Source organism: Triturus cristatus, chromosome 2_2 (genome assembly GCF_964204655.1).
Source record: "Triturus cristatus chromosome 2_2, aTriCri1.1, whole genome shotgun sequence".
NCBI lineage: Eukaryota > Metazoa > Chordata > Amphibia > Caudata > Salamandridae > Triturus > Triturus cristatus.
The window spans coordinates 775,167,825-775,186,892 of NC_140582.1; the positions used below are offsets into that span (position 1 = coordinate 775,167,825).

Sequence of the window (19,068 nt, forward strand, 5' to 3'; positions counted from 1 at the left end):
GACTATGGATTCCATATATCTTCACTCATGATACATTCTCTTGAAAGAAAATTGTTGGACCAACTGAACCTATGGAGATTGCAAGTTTCTGATTAGATCATAGTGGTGTGCAAGTTTCTGAAGGTTACTTGAGTCAGCAATATGCTCTATGCACAATGGGTTATCAATGTTTGGCAGCTGATAATTAATTTTTTGGGAAGCCAATGTAGATAACTTTACAGCAGATGTTAGCAGAGAGTTTGCAGATATTTGTAATTCAAGTCACATGTTCTATTTCCATGGGAGCAGTCATAAACATAACAGAAGAAGCAGTGGGGTGAGTCGCAACTGGTGATAGGAGTCACAATTTCTTCCGTGGGCAGACGTTGATTAAAACAAGAGTAGACAATTTTGAAAATATACATATAATAGAAAATAGATCATCTATCTCACTTATTTCAGTATGGGAGAAGCAACATTTTCAGCTGAGCAGTCACCTTTGTTGATATTCTGTGATTTGAACTTGATTCAGTTCCTTTTCAAATCTCAAAAGAGGGGTATGAGTTTGTTGCAGGGGAAACCATTATCCAGATATTTGAAATGCTTCATGTAAATGATTTAGAACGCTTTCTTTGTTTCTTGAAATTAGGTAGTTTTCATAGAATTAATTCAGAGCTTTGTACAGAGTGGTGCCCTCCTGTGTGCTAATTATTTCAGGATGACAAGGCATATTGCTTTGTGTGTGATGTGGGCCATTGTATTTTTGATTTCAGTTTACCTAGAAAGGTAATGAGAGTAATGAGGAGGAGAGAGATGAGGATTTGCCTCCAACTAAGAATTACAAGAGAGAATGAGGTTGTACAATCACCTAAAACCGATGTCCTCCGTAAACATGACTTCTCATAAATTACTAAACTACATTGAAAAAGAAAACAAAAGAAAAGTATTCCAACTATTTATTTGTCATACCTATGTTTTTAGGATTATCCTTTGTAGGATTCACTGACCCTCACTCATTGAAGTGGCATCCTTTATCATTGGGGTGTGCTCCATGCAAGTTGGGTGATACAATATCTAGCAGGGCCCACAAAATGGAGGCTCTTTGGTGGAGATCTTTTCCTGCCTTTCATCTGATGTGATTGTAGAGAGTCAGTGGAAATAGTGAGTAGTGGGTGTGGTGATACTCAAATTGCCTAAACATGATCAATACACACTACGTTTATTGTAGGGATTATATAGGGCAATGTTAAAAACGGATTTGAGTCAATTGAACATAAATTGTTATTCTCTGGTCCTTTTTGTGGCCAACATGGTTCACAACTTTCTGCCAGAATCAGTCAATGGCGACTCCTGATGACCTGTGTGTAGAACACTACATAACTCATACTTAGCTCTATATTGGGCTCTTATAGCTAAATCATATGATTAATCTATCCTGTGTAGGGCCCTTCAGGTGTGTGTCAAATTGTGAGAACTCATGTGCTAATACTCCAGGGCACCTAGAAAACAAAATAACGTGCAGAGGTACGTAGACAGACGTACAAATAAAACATTGGCATATGAATATTTAGGCTGATCCAGTGAGCCTCACCCACATAGTTTGATGATATGCACACACTCTACATATTCAAAATGCACTTTCGTGTTCTCAACCAACCATAATAGTGTATTGCTACTCATTAGACATTTTTTCAAACCCGTTTCATAGGTTAAATCTCATTCAAAAGTAAGTTTTACAAGTGCAATAGTTTTTCAGGGCCCTCGTAGAGCTCCCGTAGGAAGTGAGGGGGCATGGAACCCTCATGGTACACTGATGTGTCATAACAGAGAGAACATTTAAACTGTTTCCATGGATCATAGGCCACCTGGTCAAGTGTTGAAATATATACAGTTCGGTGTATTGCAATTTGTATGAAGGGTTTGCCCAGAGTATGCCCAGGGTTTTGCTTATGCAGTGAATTGACATGTATTACAGTTTCCAGTTGGGAAATGTCCATTAATCTGTGGTAAAACCCAAGTTCTTGTTACAGACTCAGTGTGTTTCCTGATCTTTGGCTTGGTGTGAAATAACTGGTCTTTTAGGTTATGTGATCTTTTGAAAGCAAATACTATTTTTGCTTGTGTAAATTTATCTATGTGTAGAACCTTCTGGTTTCAGTTGATGATTTTTTGGACATCATTTGACACAGGTTAATCTTTTCCGAGGATATCGGGTAGTGGTGGCCAATATAGTGTGCTATTATTAGTCTTGCTTTCTTACTGGACCCCTGTATGACTCTGTCATACTATTCTTTTGCTCATAGTTTGATTGCAGTCCGTCACCTTGTTCTTTGTAGTCTGTTGCTTTGCTACAGTTTCTTCAGAATTGGAGAAACTGCCCATCGGAGAAGTTTTCCTGGAGGCCCTGTGGATAATGGCTCTCATACTGTAGCAAACTGTAGGGATCCATAGGTTTCTGGTGTTTTTTGTGGTCATCCTTCCATTGTCAATGTTGATTTCTAAGTCAAGGAATGGTATGCAGTGGTCCAAGACTATACATGTGAACTTAGGGTATGACCCTAGGCTGTTGATCAATGTTGCAAAGAAGCGAACATATGTCATCTACGTACCTTCACCAGAGTGTTATCTGATTTCTTTTTAGGGATTTCCTCCTGCATATATGAACTTAGTCACAAATGTGATGCATGTATAGGCCTGCCAAGCTGAAGCAAATGTACTCCCCATGGATGTACCTTGCGTTTACAGGTATAAGGCATCCTCAAATATAAAGAAATGTTTGTTTAGATGTAAAGCAGCACATGACATTACAAAACTGATTGGAGCGATGTAGTCCCAAACAGTATTTGTTAGGAGTTCTTCACCCATTCATAGAGCCCAATAACGAGCCTGACAGTCCACGGACCTGGTGGTTGAGGTCTCCCAACTGCTCTAATACTACTAGGGTGGTAGGACAGACATAGCCCCGCCACACTTGCCAGTTAACTGGCAATGTTGTGGCGGTCAGGCAGCAGTATGCTTGGTGAGACCTCTGCGGTCCTGCCAAGAATATTACAAGTTCCCCTTACACCGGCAGTGTCATAAAGGTTCCTCCTCCATGAACACCGTGGTGGAGAGGAAACAATGGGGGCTTGGCAGGGCCCCTAGTGCCTCCTACACATGGGGATGCATACAGGGAAGCAAAACATGTGCCCCTCTGTGTCCATGCACCCCAGTTCCTGCATGGCATGAATTTAACAGTCCATGCCATGCAGGAACTGTTTTGTGCGTTCCCACTTCAGTGACTATTTCAGGGCGCCACCGTGAGAACACCCAAAAAAAGTCTGCCAGACAGGAAGAAACTCCTAATGTGGCGGGCAGCCCGACCACAGCTTTGGCAGTGCGGCAGTGGGGCGGACCTGGCGCCACACCCCCAAAATCATAATCAGGCCCTTAGTGTCTCATCCTGTACAATACTATTAAATAGTGCTTGTACCTTGATGGTGTCAATCATTTTGGTGTTATATTCTTAATTGATGGTTTTAATAAGATTCAAGACATCTTTGAATCCCTTAGAAACGATGGCATAGATTCCCATTAGGAAGAAGGTGTGGAAGGTTGAGAGTGGTCCAAGTAAAGATCTGATTCTCAAAACAATAGTGTGGCCAGAGCAAGAGTTCTTCCCTCCAAACTGTGAAGCCCAGAAGGGAGGAGGTTGCGGGTGAAAGAAAATCTTTGTTGTCCAAAACAACATGGGGAACCATGAATTCATCTTCACTGCTTCATCTGTGGAAGCTAGATGTCCAGGTTTGAGGTCTCGGCTTCATTTTTGGGGGGGATTGCTAGGTTATTTGTGCGGGGCTGATAATCTTAGCATGTATAGGGGAAGACCCTCTCTTTTCTGAAATTTTTGATGTCTTTGTTAAGTTTAGTGATTTTCTGTTGTGTCAGGAATTCCTTTTTCTCACTGATTTCTTAATTAATTTCATCCAGTGTTTTCCTAAATGTCGAAGTAATTTGTATGGATGCCTTCAAAACATTCTATGCGACTACAGTCTTCCCTAGGAACACATCTCACAGTTCGTTGCTGTATTGATAATAAAAAGGATCTAGTCATGTGTGCACTTATAGAAGATTTGCAACTACACTTTGCTGGAATAAAATCTTCTAAGAATAACCATGGTGCTGTGGTGACTATTTATCAAATTGGAGCTACATTTTCACATAAATATTCAGTCATGATCAGTCCATGTAGGGCTGTCTTGACCTCTTTCTTTTTTGATAATGATAGCCCCTTCCAATCTTTCTCTATTTGAGTGTGCACTGGGCTTGTGCTATCACCTAAGAGTGACGGGGTAGTTAAAATAGTTGCCGCCATGTCATGAAGGAAGATAATTCTAAGCAACAACAGTCCCTAGAAAGAAAAGAGTAGCAGTAGTGATAAATAAGGACTCAATCAGTACTTATATTTTGAGAGACTTGTCCAGCCGGACAGAGGTCATGAGTTTTACTAATATAGTAATAATATCAAACATTTCAAAGATTCATAAAGTGGGACACAAGCCTATGTCCAGTACATACATTAGAACAAAGAAGTAAAAGGTTCATGCATGAAACATAGTTTGTTATAGGTAGCATAAAATTGGAGAAACAAACAATACAAACAACACCCTTATGTGTCACAGTTAAGGTTTTTACAACATATCGGGTATTTGTGAGTGTCGACGGCGTTTCGATCCTATGAAGGAAATGCAAGGATCATCATCAGGACAAAAGACAATAATGCCTGTAAGGTACAACCTGAATAACCTTGAAGAGAAAAGGAAGGAAGAGGGAGAAGGGGTTATGAACATTAAGGACTCTTGCGAGTCAAGAATTAAAATGGTGACAACTAAACACCTACACGTTACGTAATGTACAATGTGCTAATAGTGATATCAAAGAGGAAGGAGGGGCAATCACGTGGATATCAAGGCTTGTGCAGAACATTATTGAGGCAAGTCGATAGTAAAACATTACAGAGTAAGATTTAAAACTCTAAACGTTATAGCATTTATACAAGTAGCTATTGACAATCAATATTTATGAGTCAGAACCATAACATTGTTGAGATGGTGGTCAAGCGTGAATCGTGCTTCGGAGTTAAAGCCGGTGTGGCAGGCGTGAGATCAATTATCAGCCAGGGCGTGTGCATTAAAGTACATGCTATACGAGGTTGTTAAGGTATCGGGTGAAAGATGCCTAAAATTGTGCTTGTGACAGCCTTAGAACGGGAATTAATCCAGTGAAGCAGAGTGAGAATAACAATTGAAGAGGAACAGGGTGCTTACCGCAGCAGCGGTTGTATCAGAGACGATATCTGGAGGGAACCAAGGGGACGAATTATATAATTATAAATAAACCAATGCGTGTTGAGCGTGGCCGCTAAGCGTGAAGGAATGTAAAAACTTACTGTTGGTATGAAACGAGAATCGTGGCCGATGGGCAAGGATATTGTGTACCTCGTCTTAATTTAAATGACAGAGGTCAGCGAAAACTTGTGGAAGTTACTGCGAAAATAAAGGAATGATGACTTAGTTATAGGATAAGTGCGGATAGTAAGGAGGGCTGAAGCACAGATGCGGAAGGGCAAGGCACACTCACCAAAGTTAGTACGATAGTGGGAGAATCTGGTGATGCGGGAGCAATGTACCGTCAGTACGTCTGCTAACAGACAACGGGTGCATGAGTGTATTAATGCATTATAGTGGGCCGGGCTACGTCTAAATCATGGAAAGAGTGAAGGGACTCGGACAGAATTGTAAACATAGCGGCCATCTTGAGATGGTGAGTTAAGTATTACATGAAGTCAAGCATCATACAATGAAGGCTATATATTCGACTTAGAACAATGTCTGACAAGGAAGAGACATAAAATAGAATAGGTGAGCGTGTAGTACAGGAAACAGAAGGACAGTTAAATTATCGAAGTGACAAAATTGAAGAGAGAAAAAAAGGTAGATTCAGTAAGGCAAGGGGTGAGTAAGGCATCCAACTGGATGTGAGAATTATACGGACCAGAAATGAAGTAATTAGACAGAGGTTCTAAAAGGAGTAAGGACCAATAAGGTTATATATTGGTTGAGTTGCAAAAAGATGAAAAGAAAAACGGAAAGTGTGCAAGGGGTACAGTTAAAATACGAATCTCAGAAGGTTAAGGGATAACATTCTAAGGATCAGAAAGTTATGGAATGGGAGAAAGAAATTACATTAGCTCATAATTTGTACATAACGGTGGTTAGATTGAATCACACAGAGCATTGGAGAATTTGAGGGAGAAAGTACTTAGGGATCAAGTAATGGTAGTCCAATCCTCAAGTCGATTCAATCCCGTGTTCAGGCTATCAGTATTAAGGATCCATTTGAGCTCGTCTTTGTTTAGAATTTTGGTAATGTCACCTCCCCTAAGTGGTAGCTTTACGACAGAGATCACAGTCCAGCGAAGTTGGTCCTCAGAGTGGTTCTTTTCTAGAAAATGTTCAACCAGGGGGGCTGTGAGGATTTTACAACGGATTCTGCTCCTATTTTGAGAAATTCGTGGGCGGATCTTTTGTGTAGTTTGACCGACATAGATTTTGTCGCACGGGCAAAAGATTGCATAATTGACATTGGTAGAATTACAATTAGTAAACAATTTTAGTTCGTTTCTGATGTCACCAAAAACAAACTCTTTACATTCAATAGTCAATGAGCATACAACACAGTTCCCACATTTAGCATGACCAGTTAATGGTGGAAGTGACCAGAGCTCATTCAAAGTGTTAATAGTACTCTTCTTTGCAATTATAGGTAGAGCTGCACGGACCAGGTGGTCTTTAATGTTTTTGTTTTTCTTGAATGCAAACAAAGGACGTTTGAGACAAAGATTGCCCGCGTTCAAGATTGGCCAATTGTTCAGAATACTTTTACGTATAACACTAGAGACTGTGGAGAATGTCGTGACACAGACCAGTCGATTGGAATCAGGTTTGGTTTTGGGTTCTAAAAGAGTTTCACGGGGACAATACCATGCACGTTTCACAGAATTACGCACTAATCTACGGGGTAGCCCCTTTTAAGCAGTTTTTGGCAGAGTATTTTAGCTTCGTGAAAGTAATCTGTCTTTAAGTAGCAGTTTCTACGAATTCTCAAAAATTGTGAAAAGGGCAGGGAATCTCTTAAGGCACGAGGGTGGCTGCTGTTATAGCTAAGTAAAGTATTTTGTTCAGTGGGCTTACGGAAGAGGCTAGTTATTAGATAGCCATCCGCATGCTTGATCGTCAGATCAAGGAAGGTAATTGATTCTTTTTCGTGTGACAGGGTAAATTTGAGACCACCGCAGTTATTATTTAGCCAGTGGAGAAAAGGCGCAAGTAGATTCTCATCGGCCTGCCAAATCATGAATATGTCGTCTATGTATCTCTTCCACTTATAAATACATGATGAAAAAGGATTATCAGTGGTAAGTATATGTCCCATTTCCAGTGCGTCCATGTAAAGAATAGCCAAATTAGGTGCAAAAATTGCACCCATGGAAGTGCCTTTAACCTGTTGAAACAACTCATCTTCAAAGGTAAAGAAGTTCCTAGTTAGGCATACTTCCAGTAGTTGCAATATAAAATTGGTTTTGTGACATTTTTCTCTTAGTCTAGCTGCACAATTATTTTAGATGCATTTACAAGTGTAGGTTAAACAATCACTCGGGAAATCAACAGAAATAATTCAATAGTAACTGAATTAATATATAAAATGTAAGACCGAATGACACAGGAGCACATGTGTATTGTTAAACATTAGGTCTACTCCAAAAATATTTTTCTCTGACTTTTTTTGTAGCACTCCTGGCTTACTCTCGACTTCCATGACAGCCCATTCCTGGAATTCAGGAGTAAACCAGGAGTTCTACAAGAGTGAGTCGCAATAAAATATATGAATCAGTTTGTATTGTTAATGCATGCTTAGAAATCTGTCTACTGGTGATGTGTGAAGATACTTGTGGATATGTAACCCACTTATTAGTCAGATTGTGAAAACCGATTTTACAAGGGACCAAAGTGTATTCATTTGCATAGTTGTTGTAAAAAGCACAATAAAATTACCTTTTATAAGAAATTCAGTGTGCATTGTATTTTTCTTGAACCTTAAATCATATTTAAAGCAAAATTCAACAATATGAATTTCTCCGATATATTTTGTAAAGTACATTTATACAACGTAGGAAAAACAATTCAAATTCAAAGATTCCCGATCTGTAGCTTAAAGCGGCGCAAAGGAACAAAAGTAGAATCGTATTGTTACTTTTCCGTTCACTGCTCTCTGAACTTGCCTGCTAATGTGTCCCTATTAAAAAAGAAAGTCTCACCCGAGGGAATCCACTTATAACCCTGTCCTCAAACACTTTGACTAAGATGACCTAGAACATCCTGCACATACTCTATCTCAAATATACATTCATATCTGGCAGAGAGCAAGAACAAGGCAGATGTTATTTAAGATTTTATTGGAAAACCAGTTTGCACACACTGCATCAGTGCCATACTCCGGTGATGATCTTCAGAACCCACTGAAAATGTATTCCTTTTACACTCTAAGGAAGGATTTTGATGAAAGTTTCCAAAATGTATTTTGGGGGTTTATCATTAAGCGTAAATGTTCACTAGGGCAGGTCACTGACAGTATACAGGAGCAATTGTCCAAATTCTAAATGTGTTTACATCTAATCTTCAGGTATAGTGATGTGCGTTATCAATATTATAACACATCAGCAGTTCACTAATATTACTGCAAATAATATCTGTGACACACTCCCATTTCTCATATGCTTGGTCCTATTTCAATCTAAAAGAAACCTTTTTATGGATGTTGCATGAAAAATAAAGACAACATTTCTCTGCAAAATGTATATGATAGATTCTCACACACCACCCACTTAAAAAATATATTGAAGGAAAAAGGTATCCGAAACAATCTGTTTAGTAAGTATTCAAGGTCATCAGGGCAAGACTATCTGGGGCCCCCTGAAAGGCTGGGGCCCTGGGCTACAGCCCACTTTCGCCATGCCTTACAACGCTTCTGGGCCTGAGTCGAAAATGAGACACTGAGTGGGCAGTTAACCGCTGTTAATTTCCAGCAACACGTGATTGATAAGGGTAGTAGCACAAGTCTCCCTATCACCCACCAGAGGCAGAAAAACACACCAAATGCCCATGTTTGCTTTGTATACGTGCGTCCCTACCTTACTGAACTCAGAATGCAGGAAAACAACAGTAGTAAATGAAATGGAGCACTTCCTACATTCGATTTGTTCTTTTGTAACTCTTGCAATGTGGCTTTATATTTCATAAAAGCAAATACCCCTTACCAGTGTATGCTGTAGTATTGACGCAATTGTTTTCGTTATTAGATTGTACCCAGAATGTCCTCTATTTCTAAAATGAAGATAGTCAGCCTGATAAAAACAGGATGATGAAACTTCATTTAGAGAAAAAGTTTCTCCACGAAAATATAATGTTTTTGTTGAAAAGATAACTGTTCATTTTAAAGGCCATCATGACAATGAGGTAAGAAGGTGAGTGGGTATACCGTAAAGGTAAGTGGGAAGGTGTTGTTTGGGAAGCGCAAATACTAAGGAGTTTGTAAAAAAAAAAGAAAGGCAAGTAAAGTTGGAGAAAGTATAAGGCCTTTGTTAATAAAAGACCAGGAGTAAAGTGGGAGAGGGAATAAAGGTTTTGTAAAAAAAGGGAGTAAAAATGGAGGGGGAAGAAGGGGTTTGTAAAAGAAGGAATTGGGAACAGATCAGGTAAAGGAGTAAATGGTATCTAAAAAGCAAATAAACTGGGAGAGAAATAAGAAGTTTGAGAAAAAGGTGAGAGTAAAGTGAGGAGTAAGGGGTATGAAAAATGGGTCTAAAGCTGGAGTGGGATTAAAAGGTGTTTAAAGAAATGGGACTAAAGCAGGAGATAAACATAGCAGTTTGAAAAGTGAGGGGAAGTAAGGAATTTAAAAAATCAATAGTAATGCATAAAAACAGGAGTAAGGGGGTTGTATAAAATAAAGAGAGCAACCTGGGAGTAAAGTGAGAGAGAAGGAGTAAGGGGTATTTAACGAAAAAAGTGTAAAAATTGGAGGAGAAATATCACAAGGTGCTTGTAAGGCTGGAAAAACAAACTTTACTCGTGCCAGGAATTAACATTTGAGTAGGCTCCTCCACTTGACAGTCCATTGATCAGTAAACAGTATGTTTTTTCTCTAGTTCCCCTTCCAACAAGCCCCCCAAAAAGGCAAATATGCAAACACCCATCTGCTCAAAACTACCCAAGGCCTCAGCTGAAAATTTCAACTGAACAAGGAGGGTGGAAAGTTCAGGTATCTGCATTGCCTGTCCTTTTATGGGTCCAGCCAGAAGTGGGACTAGGGTAAAAATTATACAGGGGGGCTTGTTTACTTTCAAGTTGGTGGGGCAAAGTACCTTCCTTGAGCAAAGTGAACAAAACACTAGTCTTATATTGGGATTCAGCCGTCCTCCTTTTTAGATTTTTTTAATTGGGACCAATCTATTGTGGGAGTCTGCAGTTTACCGTGGCATAGCGAGCACATGACTCATTCCACTTACGTTTACTGGTGAACTCCCCATATATTCCCTCTAGACATCCGTTGTGCATTGCACATCCATTCCATAGAAATCAGAAGGTAGTATAGGCCTGGGGCCGATTCTCCTTCCCTCCCTTCTCTAACCTGGTTTCTGATTGGGAGACTGGGCTGAATAGCACTATTGCCCTAGCAGGTTGTTATCTTCATACATGCTGCCATGATTTTAGGATGCACATTATGTATATGGCTTGCAAATGTCTGAAAGGAGCTTAAATGCAAATCGCCCCTTAGACATGCACAATTCACTTCACTGAACTCCCCCCTTCCTTTGCTGATGACGTGCTCAATGTGCTGTCAACGCAAACAGCAGAAATGAAAACACTCGAAGTGACAGATCTGTCAGTTTGTTTGATTTCATTTCTGCTGCTGTAGCTGTAGTTGCAATAGCAGATTATGATTACTGTGTGTTTGAGCTGGAGCGGTTGCCAGTAGGTAGTGATAGTTAGGACCTAGTTTCCATAGGAAAAGTGTTTTTTGATTTGGTAATAACTGTGGCACCGGTTGACGAATCTTCGCGAAATCTTCAGAAATAGTGGGGTGCTCCGGTCTGCTCCTGTCCTGAAAGTTTCGGGGTGATTCGTCAAGTAGGGGCCGGGAAAAAAGGTGGGTCCCAAAACACGTTTTCCCCATGTTAATTTACGTTGGAAACTTTAGACAAAGCTACAGCCCGAACTGCTGAATGGAATTACACCAAATTTGGCACAAATATAGCCCTTGGTTCAGAAAGAGCCCTTTTTGTTAAATGGTGTAAATCCGTTTAGTAGTTTCTGAGAAATTAGAAAAAGAAAAAGTTTCGAGATCTATGGCCGCGGTGGGATCGCGAACCCTCCTGGGCACGAACTTCACTCTGATTGGCTGCCAACACTCCAAACCAGGAAGTGTTGGCAGCCATCTAGAACCGAGTCATAAGAAAACAGTAAAAGGAAGGTTAAAAAACAAGAAAAGGAGGCAGGGTAGAAACACCCTGACACCCTAGGCCTGCTCAGGGGGTCCCACAAGGACCGCCAGGGACAAAATTATTATTGAGCCCCCGGGCAGGCCAGGTACTGGGGCATGCAAAAATGTAATAGTAGGGGCCCGTGGGGGCCCCTGCAGCCCCAGGGACTGCCACCTCCTCAGGGCTTTATTTATGTTTTGCTGGAGGGCACGCAGACCCCCCTCAGCCCCGGGGACTACCACCTCCCCGGGGCTCTCATATTAAATAAATAAACCTGTGTGGGGGCTTGTCTCCCCACATGCCCCGGGGACCGCCACCTCCCCGGGGATTTATTTATATTATGCGGGTGGGGGCATACAGCCCCCCCGCAGCCCCGGGGACCACCATCTCACCAGGGCTCTATATTTTTTTTTAAACCTGTGTACGACCTCCCCGGGGCACTAAATATGGAAATGCAGGGGTCCGTTACGGACCCCTGAGCCCCGGGACCACCACCTTCCCAGGGCTTTGCACTGACCTTCATGGCCCTGGGGACCGCCACCCCCAGGGCCGGCTCCTGCGGTGTCTCGGGGTGCCCACCCCCAGGACACTGCTGTTTGCTATGGCAGGGCGGGAACATTGCTTCAATGAAGCGAGAGCAAGGGACCCACGTCGGGGCATTCTCTACCAACTAAAGAATGATGATGGATTGGTGTCTGAAAAGTTTAGGCGCTCCTTCCATCATCTCCTTGTGTTTGCTTTGTTCGCCCTAAGTTGGCAGGGTATGCCCAGACGTGGGTCCCTTGCTCACTTTGCCACTGGATTCAAGCTAGCCTGGCTGATGAAGGGTGTTACCCAGAAACCAGTCCCAGGATGCTTGTTTCCGGTTCAGGGTAGACATGGCTTGGCAGTTCGGGCTGGACTATTCCCATAAGGCACAGGGTCAAGACTGATTTGCATATAGCTGGGTCTGAACTGAGGTGGCAAAGTGAGCTCAAGAATGATGATGGATTCAACCCAGATATGTGACTGGTGCTGAGTGTCAAAAGTTTCATCGCTCCGTCCATCATCTCTTTGTGTTTGCTAATTGAAACTGCAGTCAAGCTACTTTACAGAATACAATTTATTGTAGGTTTTGGGCACATTTTTTACCAATACAAGGACATCAGATAAACACTCTAAGAAAGAAAGACTTCATATAAAGTGAAGCAGAAACCCCACATCAATTTAGGGGAACATAAACAGCAAAACCGCTGAAAGACGTTGAATCTGGCCATCAGGTCATGCAGGCTAAGAGCCAAGTTTACATTCCGATGTATATTTTCTTATAGGCATACTTTTGTTCCAAAATTGACACGTACAGATCTGCCGATCTTGTTGCTGTGGCACATGTGACGTATTGACTTTAGCAAGATTGAAAAAATATGTATTCTGTAGTGTCTTGCTAGGCACGCTCTAGTGTTCCACCAGTGATGTAATACACATTTCACACCCACCCACCACAGGCGTCACCAGTCAGGTGACCCTGTCAATAAAAGAGGCCGGACGCTCGCGCCCGAGGCCGTTAGTACACCACCCTGGAAAGTGTTTGTGTCCGTCCTTCACTGCAATGTGGGCATGAGGCCCAACATCACAATGGCGACGAGTGGGTCTTATCCCATGTGTGCGATGGCTTCGCCTTCCCCGGTCCTGGTGGGGGACATATGAGGCCGAGGATAACGAGGGAGGGGAAGAGAGCTGCCGCGTGGAATCGGCACCCCCCTCCTGCGAGGAAGGCGCCAGTTGCCGGAAGGCCTGTGGGGCATGTGGCGAGCCCCGGGCCTGCAGAAAGATGATGAGGTGACCGGGAACCCACCCCGCACCTCACGAGCATCCCGCCGTGACCCCGGTGGGGAAGTGCCCAGAAAGAAAGCAAGCCGATCGGAGCCCACCCGCATCGGCCGCGTTGAAGTGCCCCGAGGCTCGAGGAGGCAAGCGGAGCCCACCCGTGTCGAAGGAAAGCCCAGTTGGGCCGAAGGTGAGCCTGTGGCGAAAGGGACTAGCTATCCACTCTCCCGTGCAGAGACACTGACGTCGCCCGGAAAGGAGCGGGCAGGCTCCGGCAGCAGCGCCAACCCTCCCCCGCTCCCGCGCAGCGTGTAGTCAGCGAAGCTGGTTGCGGGTGAGCGGGGAGGCACCCGCAGGCGGAGGCGCTACCAACAGGAATGGCGCCTAGTTAAGGAGCAGCCCCGGCATCCGTGCCCGCCCCACCACCACTAGGATCGAGTGCGAGACAGCCGCTCGGCAAAGGGAACCGAAACAAGATGCAGTGCCTGCCCTCAGAGACCTGACTACATCAGTAAGCGGGCTGACGGTGGGCGGACGAACGCAGAGAAGCGTTCCACGCAAAGGGGGAGAGCTGTAAAGTGAAGTCGCGGCAGCGCGTGAAAGCCGTACTGCAACAGATACCCTCAGGAAGTAGACGTGTGCTCCAGGCAGCATTTACGGAGGCAGTGGGAGGTCTCTGCAGCTCTGTGGCATCGAGGTGTAAAGAATGCTGCACCTGCCACGAGTGGCCTTCCATTTCCTTGGCCCCGGCGACGCCAGCGTGGGCAAGACAATCTCCACAGACTCACGGTAGTTAAGTCTGCAGCACAAGCCCCCAGCGCGCGTGTGCATAGGAAAATAATAAACCGGAACTGCAATGCCCGTAATAGTGACCAGTGGCAGCACAAGATAACGCTGTCCCAAGAACAGGAGAGAAATTAAAGTACAAAGGGCTTACCCGGCGAGGCATGGCAGGAAGAAGGACCGGGAGTAAGGCAGTGAGGTCCCTAAAACGGAGCACGAAGCCCGCAGCAGGAGGAAAGCTTCCGAGGCTGAAGGACAAGGAGGCAACACTGCCATCTAGTGGCCGTTTTGCGCCACTGCAGTTAGAAACGGAAAAGCCCATGGTGGAAAGTTACGCCTGAGACAAAAAGCATCGGTCCGGCTGTTTGCAGCACATGACTGAAGGACAAAGAGCACTCAAGGAAGAAAAGAAAGGCACCACTGGACAGAGAGGGCAGAATTGAAGAAGACCCGAGGAGGGCAGAATAGAAGGAGATCCCGAAGAGGGCGGTATCGAAGAAGACCCCGAAGAGGGCGAAATCGTAGAAGACCCCGAAGAGGGCAGAATCGAAGAGGACCCCGAAGAGGGCAGAATCGAAGAGGACCCCGAAGAGGGCAGAATCGAAGAAGACCCCGAAGAGGGCAGAATCGAAGAAGACCCCGAAGAGGGCAGAATCGAAGAAGACCCCGAAGAGGGCGAAATTGTAGAAGACCCGAAGAGGGTAGAATCGAAGAAGACCCCGAAAAGGGCAGAATCGAAGAAGACCCCAAAGAGGGCAGAAGAGCAAGACCTTCTCAGAGAAAGGGTGCTAACGAAAATTCCCAAGAGGAAGTACAAGTCCTACTGACAGGACAGACCTGATACAGGCCCACCGGGAAGGTGAGATTGTCTGGACACCGACGCGGCCAGCGAGGTGTCCACGTGACGTCAACATGAGACGTGTGGCAGGATGTCACCTCCACATGAGATCCTGATCGAATGGAGGAGAAGAGAGTGGCATAACGCCACTCCGCGAAGGGAGAAGGAACAGCGACTAAGCACCACAGGGCAGATAACCATCACAGGCGTGCAGGAGAAAAGGAACAGAGTGACAGGGCAGAGGGCTTGTATCACCACAATATGAGCACACCCCGAGACACCAGACAGCCACCCGCCAGACCGACATCCCGGGAGACAGCCCACGGAGAAGAGACAAATGCAAGCTGCAACTAGCGCAAAGCGAGTATCTCTCCAATGCTTCCCTGCCCGACTGGTCAGTCCCCAAGCATCGGCAGTCTGATTCACATGACATCCCTGCATCTCACCGCAGATGCCACGGGTGACCAACAACCGCAGCAAGATAAAGGCAAACTGCGAAGACCTCCCAGTCCTCGCTCCACAAGATCAGACCGCCGCCTGTTGCCCAACTGAAGAACAATTACCGGAGTTTCACGAGGCGAGCCACCCGGGACCCATCTGTGTGTCACTGTCAACCTGCAGCACACTGAAGTAGAGCACACTCACGGTCCACACGGTTCCATGGCAGATCAGCGGGAAGAATCTCCAGGAGGTTCCAATGGGAGAAGAGTTTGAGTGAGAGAGGCCAACCGGAAGTAGCTCGGCAGTCAGAAGCAAGGAAGACCATCAACCACGCCACCTCCAGGCAAAGGCTTCACATACAGAGACCTGCCAAAATGGACCTCATCGCAGCTCTCAATGCACTGATGCTGAACCTTCATAAATGGACTTCGACGCTGCGAGACCAGGACAGTCTAAAACACCTTGCCAAGGCCAACAAAACAGCGTGACCATGCCGCCCAAGGCTCCAGCACTGCCTGACTGACGGCCTGAAGAAACTGGTTCAGTATTATCTGTTGTTTGTTTATTTTCTTCCAGGCTGGACTTTTATTCTTTCTTTTCATTGAAGGTGGGGGGGGATGTAGTGTCTTGCTAGGCACGCTCTAGTGTTCCACCAGTGATGTAATACACATTTCACACCCACCCACCACAGGCGTCACCAGTCAGGTGACCCTGTCAATAAAAGAGGCCGGACGCTCGCGCCCGAGGCCGTTAGTACACCACCCTGGAAAGTGTTTGTGTCCGTCCTTCACTGCAATGTGGGCATGAGGCCCAACATCACATATTCCAATTCCCAATAAAGTTTGAAAGCGACCTTTGCTGAGTTAAAGAATGCCAGGTCAGTGGCAGACCAATTAGGAATTAAGGTATTATGTTCACATATAAGGGAAATGCAAGAACAACATAATTGTCTCATAGTTGCTGTATAATTAATATAATATGAGGTTTGATTGATTGAACTGAAATATTGTAAGTTAGTGGGCTAGTGAGCACATGCATGTCCTGTTACCTGAACGTATGCATCTTGTGTACGCATTTCACTGACTTTGAAACTATTGTAGATAGTAAAGCTGAAACCTGTAGGTTGATTTACTATTAGCAAAGGCATCAACGGCAAGCCAGTATAATCGCATTTGTTTTATGTAAGGTCATTCTCTCATCAGCAAAAATTCTAAAGCCTGGAGGTCAAATACCAGATTTTAAAAATTTGCAATCCCATTACCAATCAAATTAGCATATGTAATTTAATCAGAATCTAATCCGTAAAGTGCTCTTCTGTAATTATTATTCTTTGTAAGGCCGCGCTGACTGTCTGCAACCTTCACCTGCATATCTCTCCTCCACCTCAAACCGCGCGAAAGATTCGTCATAAACTTGAATCCTTCACAGCCTCTTTTCTTTACCCTTTCCTAGAGGAATGCATGTAACTAATATGAAATCTTGGTTCAAATGTCTCTTTCTCTGTGACCCTTTCTTATTCTGGCACACCGCGGTTAGCTATAGCATAGTTCTGTCTTACTTTCATTTTCATTATTCAGTGTGTTGTCAGTGACGTTGCAAGGGTAACATGGGCCCTAGTGCAAGCAGAAATAACGGGACCTGGTTACTGAGGCACGAGGAGTAGGAAAAAGCATAATCTGTGTCCCCTGAGCGCCTCAGACATCTGGCCCCGGGTGCCACTGCGCCTAGTGCACAATTAGTAGGAACGGCTGCGAATGTTGTTCCTTGTTATCATCAGTTGACTGGTCCCCTACTAAATTAACCTGCGTGCAGGCCTACCACTTTCAATGTCCTTAACACTCCATATTATTGTTTTCAGTCTTTACTCATTCCACAGTGCCCCTTTTACCAGGTAAGCTTGCCTTTGCCAAGAATGGTTCCTGGAGTTTAATCACTTGCTGGGTAGGTAAACATCCATCACCCAGCCTCAGTAACTTTAAACAAACAAAACCATAAATCAAGATTAGTTGATGGAATAAGTTGTTTAAGTATCCTTGGAGTAGTGTTCCCCTTAGCCATGTCTGAAAACTGTATCCCTCAGAGTTTGCGGGCTGAGCCACTTAAAGTGAGCTTTTGCAGTGCTAATTTAAGTTAATGTTTGAACCACGGTGTTACACTGATTGCAGTCATTTATAGTAGTACATTTGTAACTGTGGTTCGTTTGCACTTTTGTGAAACAGTCGAGATTTGTGATGCTCCTCTCAGAAAGCCTCACACACCTGTGTGGCATCTCTCCCGGCTCCTTTTAGCAGACTTCAGTTGCCACCAGTTGATAAGATTAATTGAGCATTAGGAATAGGTCTGCCTGGATATCTTGCCTCATGTATAAAATAAAGGGCAAGTTTAAATTGACAGTAAAGCGCCACTAAGGTAAGTTCTGCAGATGCATTTTACTTCAAAATTCCCCTCAATCAAGTTCAAATATATTTAAATGTATTTCTTGATGCACATTTGCACTAAATACCTGCCTCAATAGATAAGGCATCATGTTTTACAGTTTCGAGGAGGACAGATGTTGGCAGTAAAGATGAAATCATATATGCAAAAAGTCTCCAGGGAGACCCTCTAGTATCTGAAATAAATCCTGACTGAAATAAAATGTGACCAATGCTACAGATCGAAATTCACAGACTTTTAGGATGACCTTTTCTATATATCCCATTACTTAACATTGGTTATCCAACTGGCCATTAAAATGTACAGTGTCTTCCTACACACCTTTTGGCTGGTAGTTATAATAATATTTCATAAATTAAACAATGCAGGAGTTTTATTGTGAACACCACAGCCCCACAATGTACCTCAGGTAAATTTAATCACGTTACAGTTAACGGGCACATTGCCCAGTGAATACCAGGACATGCAGATTTTGGCACAGTAGTGTGAAAATCTGCATGATATTTTCAAGTTTAAGGTCCTGTATATCTCACTGGATAAATTGTACAGTTTGATTGCATTGGGTGTGATAAGAATGACCCCAAACACAGGCCTACTAGTCATTTATATCTTTCTGAGTTTTATAGAGCGCGAACCAGACCCGTGAGGGTATCAGAGCGCTTTACAGGATTGACAGGTGGTAAAAACAGTCTTAGGATGGGGATATACAATTGAGATAGGAACAGGTAGATGCATTATACAAGGAAAGAAATAATAGGCGGTAACATATCCCAGATACAGTTGGGATAAAAACATTATATGAGAATACAGCTGTCTCAATTCCCGGGTGGGATGCCCAGTCGTGCCGGGTAGGTATCATCAGGAAGAACCCTGGGTAATGCCGTAAAAGAAGAAGAAACAAATCGCTGAGGTGATTGAAATGCAAGCGTTAGGAGAGGAATTTGCCCATAAGGAAAGTTTTGGCCTCCTCTTTAAAATGTGCCAAAGATGGGAGTCTTCTAATGGTGGGCGGAGTGAGTTCCATATTTTTGGGAAAGCTCCAGAGAAGGCCCGATTGTCGTTTTTTTTTTCTTTTTTCGCAAGCGCGCTGGTTGGAGCAAAAGGTCTCTGGCGGATTGTGAGTTTCTGGCTCCTCTGCATATCACGAGTTTCTGGGCGAGAAAAGCTGGGGAATTGGAGTATAGAGCCTTGTGAGTGATGCAAG

General features: G+C 43.9%; 1 protein-coding gene across 2 annotated transcripts in view; it reads left to right on the top strand.

Moving 5' to 3' along the window:
- SGCZ (sarcoglycan zeta) overlaps nt 1–19,068 on the top strand; it is a 4,297,431-nt gene that overhangs the window by 3,841,478 nt on the left and 436,885 nt on the right. The window lies entirely within an intron of this gene.